Below are 25,308 nucleotides of genomic sequence, written 5' to 3' on the forward strand. Positions count from 1 at the left end.
CCATGTTTAGAACAGTCCCTGCACCAAATGTCATTTTTAAAGGAAAAAATCTCATTTAAAACTGCTTGCGGGTTTAATGTCATGTCGGGTCATGGCAATATGGATGAAAATCAGTGAGACAAACGGCATGGGTACCCCCCAGTCCATTACCAGGCCCTTTGGGTCTTGTATGGATATTAAGGGGAACCCCGCACCCAAATTAAAATAAGGAAAGGTGTGGGGCCACCAGGCCCTATATACTCTGAACAGCAGTATACAGGCGGTGCAAACAAGACAGGGACTGTAGGTTTGTTGTTAAGTAGAATCTGTTTGTAATTTTGAACATTTTTAACGTGTTTAGCTCCAGCCAAAAAATCTTTTCTAAGCTTTTTGGAAAACATAGGGAAGGGTTATCACCCCTGTGACATTTGTTTTGCTGTCTTTCCTCCTCTTCAGAAGATTTCACCTCACTTTTTTGTCCCAATGAAAAATGTTTTTTGAAAATTTGGGTTTTTTTGTGGAACAAGGATTGGAAAGCATCAGTGGAAAGGAGAAATTGTTTTCCCATATTAACTCTTACAGGAGAGAATTTCCCTTCCTAGGGGTAGATTTCATCTCACTTCCTGTTGTCTCCTTCCGTTTGCAAGTAGGAGTCGTTTGTAAGTTAGATGTTTGAAAGTAGGGTCCTGCCCTATATACTCAGCAGAAATTTGGGCCTTAGGTGTTGCTGTGGCCACAACACTGTAAGCCCTCACAGGGCCCTGCTGTGAAATATTAGATCAAGAATTGTAATTACATGCCCCTGTTGAACAGGAGCTGAAAAATTAGGCCTTAGGCACTGGTGCTGGTGCCACAACACTGCAACCCCTCACAGACACTCTAGTTGGAACGCAGGAACGAGCCCTGCTGCAAATTATTGCTTCAAAAATTGTAATTACACGCCCCTGTTAGACAGGGGCAGAAAAATTGGGCCTTAGGCACTGGTGCTGGTGCCACAACACTGCAACCCCTCACAGACACTCTAGTTGGAACGCAGGAACGAGCCCTGCTGCAAAGTATTGCATCAAAAATTGTAATTACACGCCCCTGTTAGACAGGGGCAGAAAAATTGGGCCTTAGGCACTGGTGCTGGTGCCACAACACTGCAACCCCTCACAGACACTCTAGTTGGAACGCAGGAACGAGCCCTGCTGCAAAGTATTGCATCAAAAATTGTAATTACACGCCCCTGTTAGACAGGGGCAGAAAAATTGGGCCCTAGGCACTGGTGCTGGTGCCACAACACTGCAACCCCTCACAGACACTCTAGTTGGAATGCAGGAACGAGCCCTGCTGCAAAGTATTACATCAAAAATTGTAATTACACGCCCCTGTTAAACAGGGGCTGAAAAATTGTGCCTTAGGCACTGGTGGTGGCGCCCAGAACCAAAAATGTTCTTACAAGCTATCAGCGTGATGATTGAGGAGGAAGAGTTTAATTACTCAGGGATAGTCACTCAGCATCAGCATAGGCAGTCTTTGAAGGGATCTGAGATTTCAAAAAAAATTATTCGGTTACATCAGCATCAGGTGCTTGGTAGCTGGTGGTGATCCAAGACTCATTCATTTTTATGAAGGTCAGCCGATCGACCGAGTCGGTGGACAGACGCACCCTGTGATCGGTTACCACGCCTCCAGCAGCACTGAATGTGCGTTCCGAAAGAACGCTGGATGCAGGACAGGCCAGTAGCTCAATTGCATACTGTGCAAGCTCTGGCCAGTGATCCATCCTCAAGACCCAGTAACCCAGAGGATTTTCGGTGGGAAAGGTGTCCAAGTCTGATCTTGCCCCTAGGTATTCCTGCACCATGTAAAACAGACGCTGGCGATGGTTGCTGGAACCGATCATACCTTGGGGCTGCGGACCAAAAAATTGTCTGAACGCATCGGTCAGACGGCCACCTTCTCCACCGCTCCTTCTTTGACTGACCGAAGCCTCAGCAACACGTTGTCCAGAAACAGGAGTTTGTAACCTCCCAGTCTCTGGGAACGCGTTGCACAGACCTTTCTGCAAGGCCTCCCGAAGATGTTTCATCCTCTGCTCCCTCTGCGATGGCAAGATAAGGTCTGCAACCTTACCCTTGTAACGTGGATCAAGGAGGGTTGCCAGCCAGTATTGGTCCTTCTCCTTGATACCACGAATACGAGGATCCTTACGCAGGCTTTGCAGGATCAGGGAGGCCATGCAGCGTAGGTTTGCTGAGGCATTCGGTCCGGAGTCCTCTGGGTCACTAAGAACGACATGGTCCGCAGCCACCTCCTCCCAGCCACGTACAAGTCCATGTGTTTCTTGGGACTGATCCCTTAAAGACTGCTGCTGATGCTGAGTGCCAGGCTCCACCTCCATACTGACACAATCTTCCTCCTCCTCCTCTTCCTCCTCGTCCTCTTCCTGTGTGATCGGCGGGCACGCAGGAACACTGTCTGGATAAAGGGGTCCTTGAGAGCTAAGGAAGTCCTCCTCTTCCTGCCTCTTTTCTGCCTCAAGTGCCCTGTCCATTATTCCACGCAGCGTGTGCTCCAACAGTGGACAAGGGGGACAGTGTCACTGATGCATGCACTGTCACTGCTCACCATCCTCGTGGCCTCCTCGAATGGTGACAGGACAGTGCATGCATCCCTGATCATGGCCCACTGGCGTGGGGAAAAAAAACCAAGCTCCCCTGACCCTGTCCTGGTGCCATAGTCGCACAGGTACTCATTGATGGCCCTCTGCTGCGTGTGCAGCCGCTGCAGCATGGCCAACGTTGAGTTCCACCTGGTGGGCATGTCACAGATTAGGCGGTTCTTGGGCAGGTTAAACTCCTTTTGGAGGTCCGTCAGCCGAGCACTGGCATTATATGACCGGCGGAAATGCACACAGACTTTCCTGGCCTGCCTCAGGACATCCTGTAAGCCCGGGTACCTGCCCAAGAACCGCTGCACCACCAAGTTAAGGACGTGAGCCAAACATGGCACATTGGTCATTTGTCCCTGTCGGAGGGCAGAGAGGAGGTTGGTGCCATTGTCGCAAACCACCATTCCTGCCTTAAGTTGGCGTGGCGTCAACCACCTCTGAACCTGCCCCTGCAGAGCTGACAGAACCTCTGCCCCAGTGTGGCTCCTGTCCCCCAAGCACACCAGCTCAAGCACCGCATGGCATCTTTTGGCCTGCGTACTTGCGTAGCCCCTTGAACGCCTACGGAGCACCGCTGGTTCCGAGGAAGAGGCCATGGAGGAAGAAGAAGAGGAGGGGGTGGAGGAGAGAGGTGTGTCACAATCAGCATTTTGGAGGCGTGGTGGCGGAACAACCTCCAACACTACTGCACCTTGTCCTGCATCCTTCCCAGCTGCCAGCAGAGTCACCCAATGCGCCGTGAAACTTAGGTAATGTCCCTGTCCATGCCTGCTGGACCATGAGTCAGCGGTAATATGCACCTTACCGCTGACCGCCCTGTCCAGCGAGGCATGGACATTGCCTTCCACATGCCGGTAGAGAGCCGGAATCGCCTTCCGTGAGAAAAAGTGGCGTTTGGGTACCTGCCACTGAGGAACCGCACATTCCACAAACTCACGGAAGGGGGCAGAGTCTACCAACTGAAAAGGCAGCAGTTGAAGTGCTAGCAATTTTGCCAAGCTAGCATTCAACCGCTGGGCATGTGGATGGCTGGGAGCAAACTTCTTTCGGCGGTGCAGCAGCTGGGGCAGGGAAATTTGCCTGGTACAATCTGACGTCGGTGTACCAAAAGCAGATTGCCCACAAGTACTTGGCTGTGACACACCTAATTTTACACCTTCATTCCTCTCACTGCAGGTCTCAGAGAGGACTGAAGGTCTAGTGGGGTTGGAAATCTCAGCTGATGAGGAGCAAGGAGAGATCCTCTTTGTTCTTTGGTGTGGGTCTTTTAGATACGCTTGCCAACGAACTGCATGGCAGGTCAACATATGTCTGGTCAAGCATGTGGTACCCAAGCGGGAGATATTTTGGCCACGCGAGATACGCTTGAGACATATGTTGCAAATAGCAGCGGTGCGATCTGATGCACTCGTCTCAAAAAAGGCCCACACCAAAGAACTTTTTGAATAACGCGCAGAGACTGCAGCGCCCTGCACATGTGGAGCTTTGGGGTGTGATGCAGTCAATGTGCTGCCCTTAGGCTGGCCCCTGGAGGGCATCCTGCCTCGTTGGTGATGTGCTGCCGCCTCCTCCTCCTCCTCCTCCTCCTCTCTCCTATCAGGCACCCACGTTGAGTCAGTGACCTCATCATCCCCTCCCTCCTCATCACTGGAGCAAACCTGGCAGTATGCTGCAGCAGGGGGAGCATGACTGCCAGATTGCTGTCCTTCTTGGGCACCCCCTCTGTCCGCGCTCATGTTACTGCCTTCATCGAGCTCAGTATCGTCATCAGAGCCTTCCAAACGCTGGGCATCCTCCTGGAGCATGTACCCAACACTGTGGTCAAACAGTTCGAGGGAATCCTCATGAGGACATGGTGGAGCTAGGGAAGGAGTCACTGATGACATTGAGCTGAGGGAAGAGGCCGCTGCTTTGCCAGACAAAGCACCCTGGGCATGGGTGAGAGAGGATGAGGAGGATGAGGACGGCTTGGTCATCCACTCGACCAAGTCTTCCGCATGTTGCGGCTCAACATGGCCAGCTGCCGAAAAAAAGGCCAAGCGTGTCCCATGGCCACGTGCTGATGAGGATGCACCGTCTCCACGACCAGCACTAGACACAGAGCCTGCTTGCCCTCTCTTATTGGCTTGTGACTGTCTGCCTCTCCTTCTTGGCCTTCCAGACATACTAATGGCCTGTAGCTGCACTAAGCTGGGATAGAACACCTGTAATTTTCTTCAAGTAGCTTTATATACTGTAACCAGACAAGCCTGCCTGTCAGTAGGAAGATAACAGGAACGGATCTAGCTGAACACTGTGAGCAGGACGCACTGTACTAAATGTAAATAGTCTAGCTGCCTGACCGTGGTACTAATAGGATCAAATAGAACACCTGTAATTTTCTTCAGGTAGCTTTATATACTGTAACCAGACAAGCCTGCCGGTCAGTAGGAATTTAACAGGAACGGATCTAGCTGAACACTGTGAGCAGGACGCACTGCACTAAATGTAAATAGCAGGAACGGATCTAGCTGAACACTGTGAGCAGGACGCACTGCACTAAATGTAAATAGTCTAGAAGATAACAGGAACGGATCTAGCTGAACACTGTGAGCAGGACGCACTGCACTAAATGTAAATAGTCTAGAAGATAACAGGAACGGATCTAGCTGAACACTGTGAGCAGGACGCACTGCACTAAATGTAAATAGCAGGAACGGATCTAGCTGAACACTGTGAGCAGGACGCACTGCACTAAATGTAAATAGTCTAGAAGATAACAGGAACGGATCTAGCTGAACACTGTGAGCAGGACGCACTGCACTAAATGTAAATAGCAGGAACGGCTCTAGCTGAACACTGTGCGCAGGACGCACTGCACTAAATGTAAATAGCAGGAACGGATCTAGCTGAACACTGTGAGCAGGACGCACTGCACTAAATGTAAATAGCAGGAACGGATCTAGCTGAACACTGTGAGCAGGACGCACTGCACTAAATGTAAATAGCAGGAATGGATCTAGCTGAACACTGTGAGCAGGACGCACTGCACTAAATGTAAATAGCAGGAACGGATCTAGCTGAACACTGTGAGCAGGACGCACTGCACTAAATGTAAATTGCAGGAACGGATCTAGCTGAACACTGTGAGCAGGACGCACTGCACTAAATGTAAATAGTCTAGAAGATAACAGGAACGGATCTAGCTGAACACTGTGAGCAGGACGCACTGCACTAAATGTAAATAGCAGGAACGGATCTAGCTGAACACTGTGAGCAGGACGCACTGCACTAAATGTAAATAGCAGGAACGGATCTAGCTGAACACTGTGAGCAGGACGCACTGCACTAAATGTAAATAGCAGGAACGGATCTAGCTGAACACTGTGAGCAGGACGCACTGCACTAAATGTAAATTGCAGGAACGGATCTAGCTGAACACTGTGAGCAGGACGCACTGCACTAAATGTAAATAGTCTAGAAGATAACAGGAACGGATCTAGCTGAACACTGTGAGCAGGACGCACTGCACTAAATGTAAATAGCAGGAACGGATCTAGCTGAACACTGTGAGCAGGACGCACTGCATTAAATGTAAATAGTCTAGATAGAAGATAACAGGAACGGATCTAGCTAAACTGAATACAGTGTATATATATATATGCAACACCTGGGATGCATATATATACACAATACACTGTAAGTGCAGCTAACTGACTGACTGTTCTGCCTAATCTATCTAACTCAAATCAAATGACACTCTCTCTCTCTCTCTCTATCTCTCAGCACACCGGAACACACACTACACAGGGCCGCCGTGCAGGCGGCCTTATATAGTGTGGGGTGTGTACTAAATCCCCTGAGCCATAATTGGCCAAAGCCACCCTGGATTTGGCCAATTACAGCTCTCTCTACTGACGGCGCTGTGATTGGCCAAGCATGCGGGTCATAGTGCATGCTTGGCCAATCATCAGCCAGCAATGCACTGCGATGCCGCAGTGAATTATGGGCCATGACGCGCCACACGAATTTAGCGCGAACGGCCCATAACGTTCGCAATTCGGCGAACGATCGAACAGCCGATGTTCGAGTCGAACATGGGTTCGACTCGAACACGAAGCTCATCCCTACTGGTCAAGATCTCCATCTAGGTGGACATGGCGAGGTCTCTCTTTAGCAAAGAGGAGGTGCGGCTCATTTTCCGGATAAGGGTATGATATGTACTTGTGCTTAATCAATGCGGGGGTGGATTTGGTAGTTAGATTTGGTGTGGGTGGGGTTCATTGATTTGTTTGGCATCCCCACACATTTTGCTTCTGGCCCATGTGCACACATCACTTCCTGCATTTGTTCTGCTGATGTAAATGCAAGTATAAATGAGAGCTCCTTTCTATTAAAATATATATGACTTGTTTCACAGTTGGGCGACTTTGGACTTCCGAGTTGCTTGACAAGTTGTACCCCCATGATTCTTAATGAGAACTAGGGATGGGCCGAACATCCCCCCTGTTCGGTTCGCAGCAGAACATGCGAACAGACAAATAAATTTGTGCGAACACCATTAAAACCGCTTCCCGCCCGCCATACGCCAAATGATGTCCTCGGCTTTGAGCGGGGATATCTGAGTGATGGTGTACAGTAGGGGGCGCTAGAGACCTGAAAACATATGTATCTGCCAATAGATACACGCACTAACTATATCAACCACAGTGGATTAAATAGTGCTGTTTGTGCTAAACTGAAATTATATCAAATACATAGTTTATAATAAAAATAAATATAAAGAATGAAGTGAAAAGTGATATTAAAATCAACAAAATTCTTAGTGCAAGTGTGATAAATGAAATCGTGATGTTTGATTGTCCCAATCCATTGAAAAGATCAGAGCAAACACTTGAAACCAACATCAAAGCAGACACATGGATCCTCAAAGATGCAACAATTCTTGCGATGATATAAAGATTCCGTCACCCAAGAGGAAAAAACACCTGAAGATAATAGATATCTGCTTACCAGATACCAATGACTTCTTTAACTAAAAAGAAAGTCATTAGTGCTTGTACAGGATTGTGCCTGTTCACATGAAGGCTGGAAGGCTGGATGGTACTTTAGGCATAGATCCCTCCCGTCCCATTCATTCAGGATAGGAAATATGAGAAACAAAAGGGAATCTCCATAGCGTAAAACCGTTTAATGTATAAAAATAGAGAACAAAACAATAGCCAATTGGCCTCTTACATTGATCGGTGCCTACCCGGCACTGGGACTGCTCGCATGTCAGGGTGAATGGAGTCAGGAACCCTTCGCATCACATCGCACATGCGGCGTGCGTTCCACCCCGTGCGTCTAGCTAACCAGATGATCCGGAAGTAGGTGGGACGATTCTGGACATGTGACCACGTACCGCTCCGACGTACGTTTCGTTTGTGAACGTCTTCAGGGAAGCCTGTAGCTACAGACATCATCCAGATATCGACTTTTAGAGCCTGCGAATCTGCACACCATAAGAATGATCATAGTGGCTGTTCCACTGCTTGATCATTCTAACAGGAGGCGAGAGGGGACGTCCCCCCCTCCCGCCACCCTCTGGTGCTTGTACCGACTTACCGCTACGATCGGTGAGTCGGTCACAGGATCCGCCAGCCCCGGATGTTTAGCATAGAGATTTCTGGTGGACCAGATGGTCGCCGGAATCTCTATGATCGTTCGGAGGCCGGGCGTGATGTTATGACGTCACGCCCGGCCTCTGTATTAAAAAAAAACGGCGCCGCTTCGGCTGGGAAGCAGAGATCTTTTTTTTTTTTTTTTATTTCAGGCTTCTAAGCCTAGAGGTGAGATGTGGGGTCTTATTTACCCCACATCTCACTATAAAGAGCACCTGTCATGCTTATTCCTATTACAAGGGATGTTTACATTCCTTGTAATAGAAACAAAAGTGATCAAAAAAATTTTTTGGGGAAAAAAAGTGTCAAGCTAAAATAAAAAAGTAAAATTAACAATAAAAAAAAAAAAAACCTTTTAAAGTGCCCCTGTCCCTGTGAGCTCGCATGCAGAAGCGAACGCATACATAAGTCCCGCCCACATATGAAAATGTTGTTCAAACCACACATGTGAGGTGTCGCCGTGAACGTTAGAGTGAGAGCAATAATTTTGGTCCTGGACCTCCTCTGTAACTCAAAACATGTAACCAGTAAAAATTTTTAAAGTGTCGCCTAAGGGGATTTTCAAATAGCGAAGTTTGGCGCCATTCCACGAGCGTGTGCAATTTTGAAGCGTGACATGTTGGGTATCTATTTACTTGGCGTAACTTCATCTTTCACATTATGCAAAAACATTGGGCTAACTTTCTTGTTTTTTTTTTTAAAGCCCAAAACTGTTTTTTTTCCCAAAAAAACGCATTCGAAAAATTGCTGCGCAAATAGCGTGCTAGATAAAAAGTTGCAATGACCGCCATTGTATTCTCTAGGGTCTCTGCTAAATTTGGGGGTTCTATGTAATTTTCTAGCCAAAAAATTATGATTTTTACGTAAGAGAGAAATGTCAGAATTGGCCTGGTAGGCAAGTGGTTAAAGTCTATGGGACACGAACATGAATAATCAAAAGTGCTAATTTTAAAGGCTTATATGCATGGTATTGTCATAAAAAGTGTTTAGGGACCTGGGTCCTGCCCCAGAGGACATGTATCAATGCAAAAAAGTTTTAAAAATGGCTGTTTTTTCGGGAGCAGTGATTTTAATAATGCTTAAAGTGAAACAATAAAAGTGTAATATTCCTTTAAATTTCGTACCTGGGGGGTGTCTATAGTATGCCTGTAAAGGGGCGCATGTTTCCCGTGTTTAGTACAGTCTGACAGAAAAATGACATTTCAAAGGAAAAAAGTAATTTAAAACTACTCGCGGCTATACTGAATCACCGGTGTCTTGCCGAGAAAGTTCCCTCGGCAGATAAGGTCCCCCCTGTACTGCACAAGTGCTGCGCTTGCGCAGTACCAACGACTAGCAGCCGCCGAAAATAGCCAAAGATGAAAATCTTCAATCATCTGTACACGGCGCCTGCGCCCTGGGTCCAGGCTGAAGCCCCACCATCCAAGTGGACCTAGAGGGGGAATAAAAAAGTGCCGAGCAAAGCGAGGCCGTGCCCGAAGCGTGGCGAGCGAAGCGTGCCCGCGGGGGACCCTCTTACAGGCGCCGTGTACAGCTGATTTCTTCTCTATTTCGCTTTGGCTATTTCCGCCGGCTCCTACTGCGCAGGCACTGCGCCTGCGCAGTAGAGGGGGATCCTTATCCGCCGAGAGGAACTTTCTCGGCAGAACACCGGCCCGACAATACACATAAAAGTTCATTGATAAAAACGGCATGGGAATTCCCCACAGGGGAACCCCGAACCAAAATTTAAAAAAAATGACGTGGGGGTCCCCCTAAATTCCATACCAGGCCCTTCAGGTCTGGTATGGATATTAAGGGGAACCCCGGCCAAAATTAAAAAAAAAAAATTGGCGTGGGGTCCCCCTCAAAATCGATACCAGACCCTTCACGTCTGGTATGAATTTTAAGGGGAACTCCACGCCAAAATAAAAAAAAAAAAAATGGCGTGGGGTACCCCCAAAAATCCATACCAGACCCTTATCCGAGCATGCAACCTGGCAGGCTGCAGGAAAAGAGGGGGGGACAAGAGAGCGCCCCCCCTCTCCTGAACCGTACCAGGCCACATGCCCTCAACATTGGGAGGGTGCTTTGGGGGTAGCCCCCCAAAGCACCTTGTCCCCATGTTGATGAGGACAAGGGCCTCATCCCCACAACCCTGGCCCGGTGGTTGTGGGGGTCTGCGGGCAGAGGGCTTATCGGAATCTGGAAACCCCCTTTAACAAGGGGGCCCCCAGATCCCGGCCCTCCCCCCTGTGTGAAATGGTAAGGGGATACAAAAGTACCCCTACCATTTCACAAAAAAAATTTCAAAAATGTTAAAAATGACAAGAGACAGTTTTTGACAATTCCTTTATTTAAATGCTTCTTCTTTCTTCTATCTTCCTTCGGTTTCTTCCTCCATCTTCTTGTTCTTCTGGTTCTTCTTGTTCTTCTGGTTCTTCATCCAGTCTTCTCGTCCGGCATCTTCCTCAGCGGCGCCGTGTTCACTTCATCTTCTTTCCTCGGGCCACTCCGCATCCACGATTGGATGGGAGGCTCCCGCTGTGTGACGCTTCTCCTCTTCTGACAGTTCTTAAATAACGGAGGGCGGGTGACCCCGCCCCCCTCTGACGCAGGGCGGGTGACCCCGCCCCCTCTGATGCACGAGGACTTCCCTGTGGCATTCCCCGTGACGTCAGAGGGGGGCGGGGTCACCCGCCCTGTGTCAGAGGGGGCGGGGTCACCCGCCCTCCGCTGAGGAAGATGCCGGACGAGAAGACCGGATGAAGAACCAGAAGAACAAGAAGAACCAGAAGAACAAGAAGAACCAGAAGAACAAGAACCAGAAGAAGAAGAAGATGGAGGAAGAAACCGAAGGAAGATAGAAAATAGAAGAAAGAAGAAGCATTTAAATAAAGGAATTGTCAAAAACTGTCTCTTGTCATTTTTAACATTTTTGACATTTTTTTGGTGAAATGGTAGGGGTACTTTTGTATCCCCTTACCATTGCACACAGGGGGGAGGGCAGGGATCTGGGGGTCCCCTTGTTAAAGGGGGCTTCCAGATTCCGAAAAGCCCCCTGCCCGCAGACCCCCACAACCACCGGGCCAGGGTTGTGGGGATGAGGCCCTTGTCCTCATCAACATGGGGACAAGGTGCTTTGGGGGGCTACCCCCAAAGCACCCTCCCAATGTTGAGGGCATGTGGCCTGGTACGGTTCAGGAGGGGGGGCGCTCTCTCACCCCCCCCTCTTTTCCTGCGGCCTGCCAGGTTGCTCGGATAAGGGTCTGGTATGGATTTTTGGGGGTACCCCACGCCATTTTTTTTTAAAATTTTGGCGCGGGGTTCCCCTTAAAACCCATACCAGACCTGAAGGGTCTGGTATAGATTTTGAGGGGGACCCCACGCCAATTTTTTTTTTTTAATTTTGGCCGGGGTTCCCCTTAATATCCATACCAGACCTGAAGGGCCTGGTATGGAATTTAGGGGGACCCCCACGTCATTTTTTTTTTTATTTTGGTTCGGGGTTCCCCTTTGGGGAATTCCCATGCAGTTTTTATCAATGAACTTTTATGTGTATTGTCGAGCCGGCAATTCAGTATAGCCGCGAGTAGTTTTAAATAACTTTTTTTCCTTTCAAATGTCATTTTGCTGTCAGACTGTTCTAAACACGGGAAACATGCGCCCCTTTACAGGCATACTATAGACACACCCCAGGTACTAAATTTAAAGGAATATTACACTTTTATTGTTTCACTCAAAGCATTATTAAAATCACTGCTCCCGAAAAAACGTCCGTTTTTAAAAAAAAAATTGGCATTGATCGATGTCCCCTGGGGCAGAACCCGGGTCTCCAAACACTTTTTATGGCAAAGAACTTGCATATAAGCCTTCAGTGAGAACTTTGGATTTTGCAGGTTCGAGCCCCACTTACTTCCACTATTCCAGCATATGTGATCTGACAGGCATTATTGCCGCAATAGCGCTGCTTTCCATTTGCATTAGCGCTGACTTTCTGAGAGTTGAAGTCTTCCTGGCCTTTTTTGAGAGTTATTTTTTGGTACTGCAGGAGAATTTTTTGGCGCTATAGTAAATGACCCCCTGTAACACTGAGTAACTTTTCCCCATTCTTCTGGACCCTATTTTATGACCTATTCCCGGAAATCAAGGGAATGGTCCTGATCGGGGGAGGGACTCCAGTGTTTTCTCAAGATAGGAACCATTTTCCCAAGATAGGAACCAAGTTACCAAAAATGTTTTATCATCATGACCTAGTAAATATCTGGAGAAAACTGAATGCATCCAAAAAAGATTGTACCCACTATTCAAATGCCCATGGGGCCTATTCCCATATTGACCACCTCTTCACCACCTTCTTCAGTGTTCCAGTATTCTGATTTAGTACAATTGTGAACTTTGCCTGGTCTGACCATTCATTTCTACTGGCAATTTGCACCTCTCTCTTCAAGCACACAGGGCCCTTCTCATTAAAATCGAAATTAATCTCTATTTAGTAACCCTTCCATGTGTTTTGATGTTGGCCTGGTCATTAAGAGGGTAAAACCTTCCAGGGCTGAAGTGGTTAATCTGTAACATATGTTGACATACCCAAAGATGCAAAAACAGCACTCCTGAATGAGCCAATAACAGATATCCCCAGACACACTCAGACCTTAATATTCTTCATGTTTTTGGCAGCAAAAATAAGGGTTGCTAAAACCTTGGAAATCTCCAGTTGTTCAAATAGTGGCTCCCAAAAACAAACTTTCCTGGATTATGCTTTATGAGAAGCTGGTTAGCAAGACCTTTTGTCAGGGGTATTTATATAGGAGAATTTATGTTTCGGCATAAAATGAATGGTGCAGCACTCAGGTGTACAAGTATTCAGGCAGAGACTGAATTGTCACTGTCAATAAATGGAATAGAGGGAGGTATGGTCTAGCCTCCATTTCAACCTATAATGCTCCACAAAAGATGCAATATCCCTTTCCCCACACAATAGGCTTGTTGAGCTGGTAGCAGAAACTTGCTTGATCATAGAATGGTCTCCTAGTATAGGCCAGGTCAGGCCTGTTCACAATCCTTCAGATAAGGGGAAAAAAGTGTGCTGGGTAATATCCCTTGCTCCCTGTCCTGTATGTGGGGATCTGTGGAGCACGCCGTCCGCCCTGGCAAGTAGGTAGACACTGCCAGGGCGGACGGCGCGCCCCACGGATCCCCACATACAGGACAGGGAGCAAGGGATATTACCCAGCACACTTATAATTACACCACAACACATTTTCTGCTACTCCTCCCGAGTATATGGATACCAACACGTGTAGGACATTTTCACAGCCTACAAGCATAGAGGGGTCCAAAATCCAAGGGTTTTCAAGGAGAATAAATTATGCATCTAATTTCCTGACTATCTCATAATATTTCTTGAGCCCCTGAAGTGCCAGAACAGGAGAAACACTCACAAATTACCACATTTTGGAAAGCAACCACCTCAAGGTATCTTGTGAGAGACATGGTAAGTCTTTTTTAAGCCACAAGTTTTTGAAAAATGCGGAATAAAAATGAAAATGTATTTTTTTACACAAGGTCGACAATTACTAAGATATTTCTAACACACATCATAAGCATACTTAGAATTACACCCCAAAAACACACCCTATTCCTTCTGAGTATGTTGATACCACATTTTTCACAGCCTAACCACACAAAGAGGTCCAAAATCCAAGGAAACCTTAAAGCTTTCTAGGAGCTAAAATTATGCATCTAATCTTCTGATTACCTAACCTTTGGAGGCTCTGGAGCACCAGGACAGTAGAAACACCCACAAAATGACCACATTTTAAAGTAAACACTCCAAGGTATTTTTAAGAGGCATGAGGAGTCTTTTGAAGACTTCATTTTTCTCTCACAATTTTTTGGAAAATGCGACTGGAAAAGTCCGCTGAAAGTCCGCTGAAGCCCACACATGATCGGATTGTCCGCCGGATTTGGTCCATCGGTGTCGGTCGGACTTTTGTAGCCGAAAAGTCCGACCGTGTGTACGCCCCATTAGTCTTCCTCTTACTTATCTCACTGCACCTATACCACACTTACAACTTTACCTCTTCTTCTCCTCTTCCCCTTTCTGTCAGGGGCCCCCAAGGTTCCATCCTTGGATCTCTTCTATACTCTATCTACACCACCTCCTTGGGTCAGCTGATAGCCTTCCATGGCTTCTGATATTATTATTATACAGGATTTATAGAGCGCTGACAGTTTAGACAGCACTTTACAACTTGAGGGTAACAACTTGATATCATTTTGATGCTGACCACACCCAAACCTATCTTTCTACACCTCAGCCCACCTCATCAGTCTCTTCGCACATCACTAATATACTAATGGACCTACTGGTATAGAGGTTTTAACACTTCCTCAAACTCAATCTTTCCAAAACTGAGCTCATAATATCCCCCCCCCAGCCCCCCCCCCAAGTCCCCTCCCCACCCACCGTGCCCCCTCCCCTGACTTCTCCATAAAAATAAATAATACAACTATGAATCCATCATCCCTGCATGGTGGGATGCTAGTGTATTCCCTGATTATGAATTCTCCTCTTGACCCCACATCCAATCACTATCCAAATCTTGCTGCCTCAAGTTCATAACATCTCCATGATTTGCTCCTTCTTAGCCAATGATACCACAAAGTTACTAATTCACTCCCTGGTTATCTCCTGCCTCAACAATTGCAATCTCTTCCTTGTTGGCCTACCTTTACATAGTCTATCCCCCTTCAGTACATCATAAATGCTGCTGTCAGACTCATCCACCTTACCAACCGCTTGGTGTCTGCTATTCCTGTCTGTCATTGGTTTCTGCTCACCCAACTAATAAAATTCAAAATACCAATGGCAAATTACCTAACCTTTGGAGGCTCTGGAGCACCAGGACAGTAGAAACACCCACAAAATGACCACATTTTAAAGTAAACACTCCAAGGTATTTTTAAGAGGCATGAGGAGTCTTTTGAGGACTTCATTTTTCTCTCACAATTTTTTGGAAAATGCTGAAAGAAAATGAAAAGTATTTTTTACATTGTTGACGTATCTTGTGCATCACAAAAATCAACCATTTGTATCCAAAACAGTGTACTATAATTGTCGATTTTGTACGAGTGGTGAGGGAATATAGCGTCAAATATAGCAGTCCCTGTTCCTATAAGCCAAGCAAGCCTAGTCCACTGATACGTGGCTGCCTCCAGGAATGCCATGTTCACCAGTCAGGTGAAGTACAGGAGGCTGAAGAAAGAAAGAACAAAAGAGTTCCTGTGGTTCCAGGAGTGCAGGCAATAGATGAGACTCACGTCTCACAGGAATCTAGTGAGTGCGACATACAAATGGGTAATTTCTGGCTACAAGCAGAGACATGATCAGCAAACAGGCAAAGGATTGGTCCAGACAGCAGACAAAAACATGGTCAATAAACAGGCCAAGGTCAGTACAGGTGGCAGGCACTGCACTAGTGTGGCCGTAATCAAGAACACTGTTACTGGTTGAACTGGCACTGGTGACACTGTACTGATGTGGTGTCAATCAGGGACATTGTTGGTGGCTGCACTGGCTCTGGTGACACTGGTATTGGTGTGGCTAGCTATCAGGAACACTGTGGATGGCTGGCCTGACTATGGTGACACTGGGATTGGCATGGCTAGCTATCAGGAACACTATTGATGCCTGAACTAGTCTGGTAACACTGGCACTGGTGTGGTAGTGATCATGAACACTGTTGCTGGCTTACACTGGTCTGACAACATTAGGACTGGTGTAGCAGCAATCAGGAACACTGTTGCTGGCTTACACTGGTCTGGTGACACTGGGACTTGTGTCGTGGCAATAAAGAACACTGTTGTTGACATACACTGGTCTGATAACACTGGCACTAGAATACTTTTTTTTTAAACTAAAAGAATTTTCCATAGGACAAAATAATGTTTTTGTTTTTTGCTGTTAGAGAGATGTCACCTCACTTCCTGTCCTGTTGACAACATTGTTATCAAAACAGAAAGTAAAGGAATATCTTCCCATTATTGCCAGTGACCGCAATAAAAACCTGACAGATTCCAACCTTCCCTGGCACTAACTCTATTAAAGAAAAAAAAAAGTTTGAGCTAGATAAAGGCAAAATTGGTGCCCTACTGACATTTTACAGTTTGCTTTCATAATCCTGTGACCACCTTAGCAGGTGGATTTATCAACTGTGCATGAGCATAGGAAAACAAGTCACACTTTGTGATCACGCTATCTGCTACTAGGATTTGTCTGTATATAAAATAAAATATGGACCATGTATGAACCACTTCCCACCCAGCCACTGCATATATACAGCCGGGCAGGACAAGCATCGTTCTTGGAGGATGTACCCATACGTCCCCCCAGAACGGACACTCGTACGCGGCCTTATAGGGCGTACACACGGTCGGACTTTGTTCGGACATTCCGACAACAAAATCCTAGGATTTTTTCCGTCGGATGTTGGCTCAAACTTGTCTTGCATACACACGGTCACACAAAGTTGTCGGAAAATCCGATTGTTCTGAACGCGGTGACGTAAAACACGTACGTCGGGACTATAAACGGGGCAGTGGCCAATAGCTTTCATCTCTTTATTTATTCTGAGCATGCGTGGCACTTTGTCCGTCGGATTTGTGTACACACGATCGGAATTTCCGACAACGGATTTTGTTGTCGGAAAATTTTATCTCCTGCTCTCCAACTTTGTGTGTCGGAAAATCCGATGGAAAATGTCCGATGGAGCCCACACACGGTCGGAATTTCCGACAACACGCTCCGATCGGACATTTTCCATCGGAAAATCCGACCGTGTGTACGGGGCATTAGACAGTCACAGATAACGCCGCTGTATGGCTCCGAGGTCAAACAATATGTACTAGTATGTGCTCCCAGAAGAACACTTGTCCTGCTTGGTTGTATATAGCTAAGTAAAGGGCCACTGTGTTTGGCCCAAAACCATGTGATTGCTGTGATCAATCACTGCAATCAGAGTCAGCAATAGTAAACAAAGCTGTCATTCGCCGTTAACTACTGTGTAATCTCTGTGAATGGTCACAGCGATCACATGGTATGGTACCAATCACAGCGGCCCTGTATCATGTGATACCTGCCAATCATAGCTATCACAGTAGTGGAAAAAATGGCATTGAATTGAATGATGGCAAACACATTAAGAAATTATCACAAAAAACACTTCTTATGCACCGAATCCGGCGGACAATACTACCGTGTGTGGGCTTCATCGGACTTCTGATGTACCTTTTCGGTTGAAAATCCGCCGGACTTTAGATTTGAAACATGCTTCAAATCTTTCCGCCGGAACTCCACCGGACCCAGTTCCTATCGGGAAGCCCGTTCGTCTGTATACTGGTCCGACGAACCAAATACGACGCAAGGGCAGCTACAGCACCTGCCCGCTAGAATGTTTCCAGCGCGATCCTATTCATCGGCGACAGGGTATAATTTCGCACTCGCTGCAATAGGAAAAACACATTTTCCTATTGCAGCGAGCGCGAGAAAGAGGCGACAATGTCGTCTGGTGTGGATTTTAAGGGGAACCCCCTACGCTGTTTTTTCGCCCCCCAAAATCCATACCAGACCCTTATCCGAGCACGCGCCCGGCCGGTCAGTAAGGGGGTGGGGACGAGCGAGCGCCCCCCTCCTGAACCGTACCAGGCCGCATGCCCTCAACATGGGGGGGTGGGTGCTTTGGGAAAGGGGGCGGCCTGCGGCCCCCTCACCCTAAAGCACCTTGTCCCCATGTTGATGAGGACAAGGGCCTCTTCTCGACAACCCTGGCCGTTGGTTGTCGGGGTCTGTGGGCAGGGGGCTTATCGGAATCTGGGAGCCCCCTTTAAAAGAGGGCCCCCAGATCCTGGGCCCCCCGCCCTATGTGAATGAGTATGGGGTACACTACACAGGTTTTTAAAGTAGTTTATTATGCAGCTCCGGGGGTCTTCGTCTGACTTCGGGGGGGGTCTCTTCCGACTTCTCCGCTCTCTCCGGCCTCTTCTCCCAGTGTCCGGTTCTTCTCCCACTCTCCGGCCTCTTCTCCCAGTGTCTGGTTCTTCTCCCGCTCTCCGGTTCTTCTGCCGGGCTCCTCCGCTATCTTCTGCTCTTTTGCTAGCGGTAGCCCGGTCTTCCCTGTCGTCTTGTTCTCTCTTCTCTTCTTCAGATGTTGACACAACGCTCTCTCCCACTGTAATGCTGTGCGAGCGGTGTGCAATGGCTTATTTAGGCATGGGGCGTGGTCACCGGGTGATATTAGATGTTTAATTTATGTTTCATTTATGGCCAGGAATGCCTAAAGATGCTCCTTGGATTTTGAACCCCTCTGTGTGGTTGTCTCACACAGTGGTATCCCCATACTCATAGCAGAATGTATTATGGGGTTATATTGTAAGTATGCCTATGCTGTGTTTGAGAAATAACGTGTTAAAATTACAACAAATTTTTTTATTTAAATACTTCATATTCCAAAAAATTGTAACAAAAAAATTGCAACTTCAAAAAACTCTCCATGCCTCTTACTAAATATCTTGGACTGTCTACCGTCCAAAAATGGGTTATTTGGGGCCCATTTGTACTGTCCTGGCATTTTAAGGCCTCAAGAAATGAGTCAGTACATTAGGACTGATCAATCTTCAAATATAAATGCAGACACAATAGCTTTCAAATAAACTAAATATTAAACAATGATTTGCATTAATGGGGTGGGCAACTACATGGCAAATGAGGTTTAATGTAGAAAAAGGTAAAATAATGCATTTAGGTGGCAAAAACATAAATGCAATCTACTCACTAGGGGGAGAACCTCTGAGGGAATCTAGGATGGGAAAGGACCTGGGGGTCCTAGTAGATGACAGGCTCAGCAACGGCATGCAATGCCAAGCTGCTGCAAGCAAAGCCAATAGAATATTGGCATGCATTAAAAAGGAAATTAACTAACAGAGATAAAACGATAATTCTCCCACTCTACAAGAATTTGATCCGGCCGCACCTGGAGTATGCTGTCCAGTTCTGGGCATCAGTCCTCAGGAAGGATATACTGGTGGAAATGGAGCGAGTACAGAGAAGGGCAACAAAGCTAATAGGGACTGGAGGACATTAGTTATGAGGAAAGATTACTAGCCCTGAACTTATTCTCTCTGGAGAAGAGATGCTTGAGAGGGGATATGATTTCAGTGTATACCATACTGGTGACCCCACAATAGGGATAAAACTTTTCCATGAAAGGGCATTTAAAAAGACTCGCGGCCATTCACTAAAATTAGAGGAAAAGTGATTTAACCAGAAACTGCATAGAGGGTTCTTTACGGTAAGAGCGGTAAGAATGTGGAATTCTCTTCCACAAGCAGTAGTTTCAGCAGGGAGCATAGATAATTTCAAAAAACAATTAGATAGGCACCTGAACGACCACAACATACAGGGATATACAATGTAATACTGACATTGTATATCCCTGTACAATGTAATACTGACATAAATGAGCACACACACACACAGGTTGGACTTGATGTACTTGTGTCTTTTTTCAACCTTACCAACTATGTAACTATGTAACTATGGATTATTTTACCAAAGAAATATAGAATAATACATTTTGACCTAAATTTATGAAAAACGATTATTTATTTGCAAAGTTTTATAAGAAAAACTAAGAAAAACATTTTGTTTTTCGTTTATAAAGCAAAAAACAAAAAACCAAGTGGTCATTGAATAACACCAAAAGAAAGTTCTATTTGTCTCAAGAATGATAAAAATTTCATTTGGGTACAGTGTTGCATGACAGAGTAACTGTCATTCAAAAAGTAACAGTGCTTAAACCTGAAAATGGCCTGGGCAGGAAAAGGGTCAAACAGTCCGGTCTTGAGGTGGTTAAAGGATTTTATGAAAAAAAAAAATAAACATCCATACTCATATATCTGCTACCAACTGACTCTGGGTCACAGGTCCTGTTACTTACAAGAGAAGCACAGCCAAAAAAGCTTTAGCCATACTTCTCTTTTAATCATACTCGTATTTGCAATTTCCAGAGATAATTCACATATTGCCAATCTCCCTTCTTTATGGCCAAGAAAAAATGTTTGTGACTGTGATAAATACAGTAGTGAAACAGAGTTATGACTGTGTGGACTCCTTTAAACTGCACTCTTAGTACACAATGCAAAACTGCCTGATATTTTATACACTTTTTGCACAATGCTTTCTACGTATCTAAGCTATAGTGACTGTTATTTGCCATAACAACCATTATTATCAGCAGTCAAACAACACTCACGTCTTTTGAAAATAGTGTTGCTATGCTAAATAACGCATGAAATATGGTTTAATAAACTGAGTCTATTGCCTTTGCACTGCCCCAGTATATCAGCAAAGGGCAGATGCTGTGGCACTACTCCACACCTACCCTACCTTGGCATATTCAAAATTTCAGATGACAATTCAAAAATGTGTCAGTGAGCTGTAAATACCACCCTTGTTTTGCTAAATCTCCTTTTTTATCACAATGTGTTAGGGATGTATTTAGAAAGGCTGCAGTTCCCCCTTAAATTTCATGTAAGAAACGTATAAAAACTGAGATTTCTATGGTGTAATAATTGTATTTATGTACCAAAGTACTGCTCACAAACTTGATTACACACACTAACAAACCATGCGGGGGGGGGGATTTACTAAAACTAGAGCACACAGAATATGGTGCAGCTGTACATAGTAACCAATCAACTTCTAACTTCAGCTTGTTCAATTAAGCTTTGACAATAAGCACCCTTTCACAACGGCATGATTTGACATGTAATTTGACATGTCAAATTGCATGCCAAATCGCAGCTTATTGCCGGCAGAGGCACTGTCCCAATTGGTGCGACGCAGACTTTGCGGCGCTGCACCGATTTCCAAAAGTACTTCTTGCACTACTTTTGGTGAGTTCGGGGGCAATTTCAATAGACATCTGTGCATGAACCCACACAAATGTCTTTAAAATTTCCCCCAAACTCGCACTGAAATGTGGGTTTGAAACGATTTCAAACCCGCGTTCAGTGTGAACAAGGGCTAAAACCTAGAAGCTGATCGGTTACTATGCACAGCTACACCAGATTCTGTGTTCTCCAGTTTTAGTAAATCCCACCTATTGCATGTGAAATAAACCAATTGATTCAAAACGTTTTCGTTTATAACTGTAAATGGGGATATTCTATAAAAGTGAAAGATAAAAACCAATTAGTTTCTTCTTGATAGTTTCACAACTGATGCAAAATATACACTTTGATTGTGATTGGTTATTTTGTAGAGCATCAGAATATTACATTTTTCCTTGTTTACAGAATATTCCTTTTTCTACAGAAGCAGACAATGTTCACCATTGTGTTTGTGCAGGAAAAAAAAAAAGTTAACAATTATAAATTGCAAACACAGATAGATGTTAGGAACAATGAGTATCTGCAGGGGCTGATCTACTGAAAATATATATATATATATTCGGGTTCACTTTAAATACACAATCGGGTTTGTGGGAATTTAAAAACATAATAGGAGGTTCTTCCAAATTGGACATTTGAAGCAAGCATAGGATCCTAGGTCTGAAAAGAATTCCTGTAGTTTATCAGCCTAATACTAAGAAATAATACTAAGAAATAAAGAAATTATCTTTTAATTAAGCACAGTCTCTACTTCCTCAAAACAACCTTTGCCTAAAATATGGCCAACTACATACAGAAACAACATGCAACAAAGTTTACTCTAATTTTCTTGTACTTACTTACAGCACCTCCTTGTTAGATCAGATCCAGAAATGTCCTGACTATATGAGAAGGAAGTCAAGTTGTTTATTATGAAGAAGAAACACCAGTGAAAATCCTTTAACCATAAACCAAAGTTCACATAGATTTTATGAAGTACTTCCTTCTTTTAAACCAAGTCTGTAACAAGGATGAGATTAACATTAACCGATGAAGAATTCGTGGCGAATTTCCAGGATTCAAACAAGACAACATTTAGATGAATTTACAGTGGACAAATTTTGGCACCCACCCATAATACCCTATGGACCCTTTTAGCCTGGTCAGCAGACCCAAACAGGCAGTAATGGGAGGCTGGATATCTTTTCCTATAAATGGGAGGACTGAGGGCAGCCAATAGTGTCAGTGTGTGTAAAAGAACTACTGTATATGTCAGCAACAAATTGTATTGTTAGCTCTTGGGCAATCACCCCTTTTGCTGCTTGTTTTTGTTCTTATTGATGGGGGGCTGTTTTCATTTAACCACTTCCAGTCCAGGGCAAATCTGCCCACATGTAAAGATACATAATTTTTTTGCTAGAAAACAAATTAGAACCCCCAAATATTGTATTTTTTTATAGAATACAATGGTGCGGATTGTATATTTATATGTCACACGATATTTGCACAGCGTTTTTTCAAATGCAATTTTTTTATTTAAAAATACACTTTTGAAATCCAGCGGCTTGTTAGCTCCTCTGATTACGTATTATTTTTACTTTGTGCAGAATCGCTGGCACAACAGAATTATTTCTCGATCATTGCTGCAGCTGCAACGATGACCAAGATATCACCCTTCCCCGCCGAGGACATTTACAAACGGCGGACGGGAAGTGGTTCAACTTTAGTCTGTGTGCGATTTAAAGCAGTATTAAACCCAAAACCAAATATATATATATATATATATATATATATATATATATATATATATATATATATTATATTGAAGCTTACTAATCATTAGATGTGGTAACTACATCAGTTTTAATTTATTTGGCTTTTTCCCCTCTTTTTTTTACTTGGTGATCTGGCCAGTAACACACCTCCTGTATTAGTGAAACACAACTCTGGTGGAATGAGAAGAGGAGCCACAGCAGAGAGCAGCATTGTCAGTCTGGGGGTGAGGGGAGTGCAGTGGCGGATGGTGAAGTTTTAGGATGGGGTGGCAAAAATGGGCATGGTTTCAGCAAAATAGTGGGCGTGGCTCTAAGGTGGTGTGGTTAGCGTCTGAGATGAATGAGGGGTGGAGGGAGAGGGAGGGAGAGAGGGAGGGACAGCAGGCCCAGATCCTACATAACAATAGAAATATGTGTATTCTAGAAAGTTTAACAATCAGCAGATAAAGATACTCCAAACACCTGGTGTTAGCACTTCAATCATCCCGGCACCATGATTGTTATGGTGTCAGGATGATTGAAGCGCATTATTTCAATTATTACATTATAATATAAAATGAAATCATTCAACTCACCATAATGCAGAATCACTGGGAGCCCTGAGTGTGTCACCTGCCACATCGCCTGCCAACAGATGCCATCAGGTGTCCCCTGTGGAGTCCGCCCTTACATCAGGTGCACCCAATGTAGTCCGTCCTTACATCAGGTGCCCCCAGCGGAGTCCGTCCTTACATCAGGTGCCCCAGCGGAGTCCATCGTTACATCAGGTGCCCCCAGCGGAGTCCGTCCTTACATCAGGTGCCCCCAGCGGACTCCGTCCTTACATCAGGTGCCCCCAGCGGAGTCCGTCCTTACATCAGGTGCCCCCAGCAGAGTCCCTCCTTACATCAGGTGCCCCCAGCAGAGTCCCTCCTTACATCAGGTGCCCCCAGCGGAGTCCCTCCTTACATCAGGTGCCCCTAGCGGAGTCCCTCCTTACATCAGGTGCCCCCAGCGGAGCCCCTCCTTACATCTGTGTCCCCATCAGCAGAGCCCCTCCTTACATCTCTGTCCCCAGCTGAGTTCCTCCTTACATCTGTGTCCCCATCAGCGGAGCCCCTCCTTACATCTGTGTCCCTGTCAGCAGAGCAGCAGGGTCCTCCTCACATCTATGCCCCCGGCAGCACAGCCCTCCATCAAGCAGTGTCTGTCTCTCCCCAGCCAGTTCCTGGCTTTCTTCGTGTGTTCAGTGGAAAGGGGAGGGGCTTCCCCTCTCTACTGAACACAAGGAGATTAGTCTTCATGGCAGCCATCTTTTTGTAGCCCGCCGGAAGTGACTTTGTTCTCACACTGAGAACAAAGCACCCACCCGGGCGGATACTGCTTGGCACGATGGATTGCGCCGCAAAGCAGCTCCAAACCCTGCCAATGAAGCGCCGTGTCTGCAATCTCGTTATTGCATAGACGTGGCGCTTCCCATAGTGCACTGTGTCCGGCGCCCAAACAAAAACTTTTTTTCTTTTTTTTTTTAAAGGGCCATGTATAATTTTTTTTTTTGTGACTGTCTGGGGGGGGGGGGGCTTTTGGATGGGCTGCCACTGGGGGAGTGTTAAATGCATCAGTAGATTTACAAACACTAACATGTAAACTCTTCAGTGAAAGAACATAAAATTATCAGTATATGTATAAAGGAGGAATACATTTGGCAAAGTATTACATTCATAGCAATGAAGAAATCTTGGTCCAAATTCTCATTGAGTTACCAGTCTACATAGTGGAAATAGCAGATAGTGGGTATTAGAAGGCGCAGGTCTTCTCTCTACCCTAAGAGCTGTAATCTCCAAAGAGTCTGTACATGACTATAGCAGTATGTTCTAGTGTAAGGCCAGCCAAGAGATATTTTCTCAAACCCTTGAGTCCTACCTCCTACCTGGAACTTTAGTTGGAAAATTAAGTCCTGCTAGATGACTTCAGGCTGGCCCCTTTTGCAGGTAAAGCTATGCAAAACATTTAAAAAAAAGTGTCTATACTGTTTAAATGCAGTAATACACTGTCTCAGCCTGCTCTACACATGCTCAGTTGCTCTCCATTTTTAGGCACTGCTGAGTTTGTTGAGGCCGATCTGCTAACAGCCTCCTATTTTTTATAGCCAAGGAAGCTGCTTTTGTTTGATCTGCAACTGCCATGGTGCTGCACATGCAATAAGTTATGACACCAGTCATTTGATGGTTTGACAGTTTGGTTGAGGACACAAGCAAATTTGACAGTTAGCAATTCCTGCATTTCAGGAATGTAACTGATTTTTGAACCCCTTAAATTGATGGCTTTAGTTCCGCTTCCGCTGGGATTCAGCAAAATGGCAGAC

General features: G+C 45.6%; 1 protein-coding gene across 1 annotated transcript in view; it reads right to left on the reverse strand.

Moving 5' to 3' along the window:
- LOC141134479 (NACHT, LRR and PYD domains-containing protein 1 homolog) overlaps positions 1-22,120 on the reverse strand; it is an 86,860-nt gene extending 64,740 nt beyond the window's left edge. The window contains exon 1 of the mRNA XM_073624003.1: positions 22,050-22,120. The gene's annotated coding sequence lies outside the window, so the exon portion shown is untranslated. The remainder of the gene's footprint in view (positions 1-22,049) is intronic.
- Positions 22,121-25,308: the final 3,188 nt, after the last annotated feature.

Source organism: Aquarana catesbeiana, linkage group LG03 (genome assembly GCF_042186555.1).
Source record: "Aquarana catesbeiana isolate 2022-GZ linkage group LG03, ASM4218655v1, whole genome shotgun sequence".
Taxonomy (NCBI): Eukaryota; Metazoa; Chordata; class Amphibia; order Anura; family Ranidae; genus Aquarana; species Aquarana catesbeiana.